Raw genomic sequence first — 5,756 nt, forward strand, 5'->3', positions numbered from 1 at the left:
AACCACGGCAAAGAGCTATATAGCTATAAACTCGGCAGACAAAGACAAAAAAACAACATAATGTGAGAATAAAACACTGCAGTACTTCGTTTGCACTGAGAACATTGAAGATAAGAAGAACGGGAACCATACAAGAGACAGCAAAAAAGCGAAACAACTGAAGGAAAAACAAAAAGAAAAGGAAAAACCCATGAGGACATTAGACAATTCCGGGCGCGGTGAGCAGTGATTTAAGCGGTCAAGGTCTTTGATGTACACCACGTGATTAGGAATATTTTTTCAATCTTTGGCTGAGCGAACAAAACGTGATTGTGCGAAAGTGTTGCCTCGTGGGCGGGGATGTGAAACTTGATGTTCGTTTTTGGCGCGAGTAGATACATGCGATCTTGGCGTGACGTACGAGTTTGGTGATAATGAGTAGTGAAACCTGTGGAATAATGCCGGCCTTGCTTGTTTCCAACGGTTGGTGAGGAGAAAAAGAGACACGCGATTCGAGGTTTGTTACGCTAGTAAATAAAGAAAAATCTGAGAAAGCAAATCTAACTACGCGGTTTTGGATGGCTTCTATGTTGTCGATGAGGTAGCGTTGGTGCGGGTCCCATATCACGGCGGCACACTCTGGTTTTAGACGGATGAGAGTTTTATAGGCCAGCAGTTTTAAGTGTGAAGGAGTAAATTTCATCGTGCGCTGCAGATACCCGAGAGATCTACTGGCGCTGGCGATTACTTTGTTCACGTGTATGGTTCAAGATAGATTGTTGGTGATATGGATGCCTAAGTACTTGTACACTTTTGTAGATTGTAATGAAGAGTCTTTAAGGGTGTAATTGTGAAGTAATGGGCATGCACGCCCGGAAAGTGACATTATTTTTATTTTGTTACGTTTAAGGACATTTGCCAAATTTTACACCAATTTCCAATACGAAAAAGATCAGTATGTAGATTAATTTGGTCTTGCTTACATGTACTTTGGGAATATAACACACGACCATCCACAAATAGGCGGATGTGATTAGAAACGTCATACGGCAGATCGTTAACATAAATTAAAAACAGCAGCGGCTCGAGTACTGTACCCTTTGGTACGCCGGACAAAACGGGTGCTGCGTTAGATTGTGCGCTATTGATTACGACAAATTGCTTTCGTCCAAGAAGGAAATTTTCGATCTAATTAGGTGCAAATGGGTCAAGATTGAGCAGTGATAGTTTATACATTAAGCGACGATGGGGTGCCTTGTCGAATTCCCTTTCAAAATCGAGGCAAATTACGTCTGTTTGGACGTTACTGTCAAGGTTTACGCGCAAATCATGTGTAAATGAGGCAAGCTGCGTTTCGCAGGACAGCCCCTTGCGAAAACCATGTTGCGATGTGGAGAGAAAGTTACGGCGTTCCAGGGGATTATTGACGTGCGAAAAAATTATATCTTCCAATATTTTTGATGGTGCTGATGCAACTGAAATGGGGCGGTAGTTCAACGGTGATGACCTATTGCCGATTTTAAAGGTTGAAACAATCTTCCCTAGCTTCAATTTATTGGGGATGCAGCTTGACGTTCTTGATTGCGAAAATAGCAAAGTGAGCATGGCATTAATAGGTTCTTGGTGGGCGATGGCACGCTCCATTATGTGAGGCCTGATAGCGTTCGACATGCTACGTACATTATCTCTAGGGGAATCCCGCGTTCTAGATTAGAATGACCAATCGAATTCTTTATTCCAATAAGAACCCCACCGCCTCGGTTTAGAAGCGATCGCGGTGGTAAACAGCAGAACCGGGCATGTACGGATCAAATTCAACATCAGTGATATGCGGTGAAATCCATGTTTCGGTAACAACGACAATATCATAATCGCATGATTGGATGACGGTAGATACTTCTTCACGCTGCGGAATTACGCCGCGAATGTTAGTGCAAAGAATCGAAGATGTGACGTCATTAGTACGCGCAAATTCACGTTTAGGTGTGTTACGGGGGTTTGGATTTGAAAGACTAGGTTCGATTATAATTTTTTCTTGCTCGCTCGCCCGCGCTGCTCTTTCTTTTACCAACTTATCAGCAGTGTCGTAGTAGTAGGTTTTCTTGCCGATTATAATTTTTTGTAGCGTGGCTTGAAAGGAGCCTTTTGTTCTCGAGCGAAACTAATGAGCTCGTGATGGATTGAACGAGTAGCGGCACAGAAATCCTCAGACTGTTTACCGATACGATGTGCTCTCTGGATATCGTTAGGTTCAAGTACTATCTTCAAGTTTATCTTTCAAACATCTGTTACACGTTTTTCGCTATCGCAGCAGCATTCGGACTCGCCTTCATGCCATAGAAGACAAGGTTGCAGCGACGCGACCTATCCTCAGCGTCATTCAACCTTTCCTGAATGCCTGCTATACTATCTGATGTCTGGGCGGATCAGCTAATAGAACGTCTACATCGGACCGCATATTGGGTAGCAATTAGTAATAGTCTTCCGTCTTCGCGATGCGCGCAACCAAATTGGCAAGGGTCTGTTCTGTGCTATTCAGTCATGTATTGATGACCTTTAACTCAGCCAGGATGGCGGCTTGGCCGGCTTTTATTTTTTTAGCAAAGCATGGACAGTCTGGTCAGTTTGGGTAGTGGAGCTACGTGTGGTTGGACCAGGGTTTTCCTCTATGTCGCCTGATAGCAACCACAGCTCATAGACAATATTAACACATCAACACAACAACATAAGGTAGCGGAGGCTCGAAGGCTGCACCAGGTAACGATTGCTAGTCTTCTAAGCAAAAAGAGAATCGTAATGGCGTACCTGCACGATAAACACGAGCGGTGTTACCCGATGGACAATGGCGCAGCTGACGAGGCCACAAAGCGCTGGTTGCCGGGTGTGGTCCTTAATAGGCGATGGAAAGGTTGATGTTGGTGATCCGGGTGATACCTGATGTTCAAAGAGTCCCTCTGTAGAAATGATGACAGCGCCATATTTCGGTCCAGCTGTTCGGTCTGATGCTCTGAGGTAGAGTGAGCATACGGCAGACAAGTAGTCCGAGTGGCACTGGCTACCACCCCCAAGTACAGGAAACAAAAAATACCTTTACATAAATACCCCAGACAGTGGTGGCATCAAGACTACCTTTGGCAGTCTTGATGCCAAAGGTAGCTAAAGAGGGATCAAAGCCGGTCTACCACTCTCGACATGTCGTAGACACTCGAGGCACGGCCCGGGGGTTAAAAAGAAGATCGCCTTCACCCTGAGTAGTCCGAGTGCCGCTGGCTACCACCCCCAAATGCAGGAAACAAAAAATACCTTTACATAAATACCCTAGAAAGTGGTGGGGAAACAGCCCCGCCGGTAGCGTAGTGGTTATCAAACCAGACCGATATTCTGGAGGTCGTAGGTTCGGATCCCACCCGGCGGGAATTTTTTCACTACTTTCTTTTTGACAAAAAATTCTTCATCTGTTTCTATGACCCGCCACAACCTCCCCTTTACTTCCCGAGGTTTTCTTGACTGCCAACCCTTATTTTCTGTCTTATTTCACCGAGCCCCTCATGTCCCATTTTCTGATTCGCTACATGCTTAGCGAGGGCCTCTGTTCTGGCAGTCTTGATGCCAAAGGTAGCTCAAGAGGGTTCAACGCTGGTCGACCACTCTCGACATGTCGTAGACACTCGAGTCACGGCCCGGGAGTTCAAAAGTTCCCCTTCACCCCGAGTAGTCCGAGTGGCGGTGGTTACCACCCCCAAATGCAGGAAAAAAAAATACCTTTACATAAATACCCGAGAAAGTGGTGGGTAAACAGCCCCGCCGGTAGCGTAGTGGTTATCGCACCAGACCAGTATTCTGGAGGTCGTGGGTTCGGATCCCACCAGGCGGGCATTTTTCACCACTTTCTTTCTGACTCAAAAAATTCTTCATCTGTTTCTATGATCGACCAGAGCCTCCCCTTTGCTTTCGGAGTTTTTCTTGACTGCCAACCCTCATTTTCTGTCCTATAAAGAGATATATATATAGCGAATGAGAATGGGAATTGAATTAAAACAGAAAAAAGGGTTGGCACTCAAGAAAACCTCGGAAAGCAAAGGGGAAAATGTGGTAGGTCATTGAAACAGATTACGAATTTGGAAAGACAGAAAGTTTCGTGCGTGCGTGCGTACCTGCGTGCATGTGCATGTGTGTGTGTGTGTGGGGGGGGCATCACTCTGAGCGCCATGAATTTTGAGAGTGGTGCGTCCGTACAAAAGCAGAGAGAAAGGGAAAAGGGGGCGGTCCTTACTAGTTTATTTAATCTCGCGCGCGCAGGAGCGCACTGCCTGTTTTCACTGAGAGTGACATGTAAATACTTGTACATGAAGTTTTCTTCTCCTTCAACTTCGTCGTCATGACTGCCCCGGCACGACACCAACCACGGTCCACTTCGACCACGCTACTCTGTTTCGCAACAGCCTCAATTCACGCGCGTCCCCCGTACACGAAGGCTCTGTCATCGAGCCGCCAACTGGCGACGCTCATTAGCGTCATGATGCGCCACATCGCTCCGCCTCTCCTAGACGGCAGCTCCATCTGAATGAGTCATGGAGAAGGATATGAAGCGCGTTCGTAGAGCTGTTAACGTCTCAGTTCACAGCCAGTTGGCAGAGAGCCTCGTACCTCCCTTGCAGCGAGGCAAGAACGTTCATGGGCTCTAATCCTGGCGTCGCCTCGTCAATGGCACTTTTTCTGGCGACGTCATTTCCGTGACGAATACGACGTCAGTGAGGTCTTGGTGTACCCCGGCAGAAAACAATTTCGTGTTAAAAATGCAGGCAAAAGCGCAATCTATTAATTTATTTATTTTCATACCTCAAAGGCCTCCAAGAGGGCTGGTAGAAGTGGTAGACTCGTACAAAAAACGAGGGTAGGGGTGAGGGGGGTGTTCAAGCTACATAACTATATACAAGACTGATACAACGATAAATGAGTGAAAAAGCAAAAAAACTACAATACATGCCCGGACATGCTACATGTTTTACATTGGCACCAAGTTAGTGTTTAAACTGCTTGATGAACCCCGCATCACAGCAGTACAATGGTGGAAACTTCCATAGAAGTCAGATGCAAACAACGGCAAAGAGCTATATAGCTATAATTTCGGCAGAAAAGTACAAAAAACAATATAATGTGAGAATGCAACACTCCAGTACCTCGCTTGCACTGAGAACAATGAAGATAAGAACGGGAACCATAAAATAGACGGCAAAGAAAGCGAAAAAAAAGCGAAACAACGAACGGAAAAAAGCAAAAAGGAAAGGAAAAACCCATGAGGACATTACACAGTTCCGGGCGCGGTGAGCAGTGATTTAAACTGGTCAAGGTCTTTGATCTCTACCACGTTATTAGGCTGAGCGAACAAAAAATGATTGTGCGAAAGTGTTGGTTCGTGGGCGGTGGTATTAAACTGGATGTTCGTTTTTGGGGCGATTGGGTACATGCGATTTTGGCGTGACATACGAGATTGATGATAATGAGTAGCGAAACCTGTGGAATAATACCAGCCTTGCTGGTTTCCGACGGTTCTTGAAGGAAAGAAGGGATGCACGCGATTTGAGGTTTGTTACGCTAGTAAATGAAGATAAATCTGAGAAAGCAAATCTAACTGCGCGGTTATGGGTGGCTTCTATGTTGTCGCTGAGTAGCGTTGGTGCGGGTCCCACATCGCAGCGGCATGATCTGGTTTTGGACGGATAAGTGTTTTATAGGCCAGCGGTTTTAAGTGTGATCGAGCAAATTACATCATGCGC

The 5,756-nt window shown here is 45.9% G+C and overlaps 1 non-coding gene across 1 annotated transcript; it reads left to right on the top strand.

Annotated features, from left to right (window-relative positions):
• The first annotated feature begins 3,780 nt into the window (after positions 1-3,780).
• On the top strand, positions 3,781-3,853 carry Trnat-agu (transfer RNA threonine (anticodon AGU)). The gene has a single exon. It is a non-coding gene; the product is annotated as a tRNA-Thr (tRNA).
• The last annotated feature ends 1,903 nt before the right edge of the window (positions 3,854-5,756 follow it).

This window comes from Haemaphysalis longicornis, unplaced genomic scaffold, assembly GCF_048455015.1.
Source record: "Haemaphysalis longicornis isolate Haplotype H1 unplaced genomic scaffold, Haemaphysalis longicornis Haplotype H1 scaffold_3, whole genome shotgun sequence".
NCBI lineage: Eukaryota > Metazoa > Arthropoda > Arachnida > Ixodida > Ixodidae > Haemaphysalis > Haemaphysalis longicornis.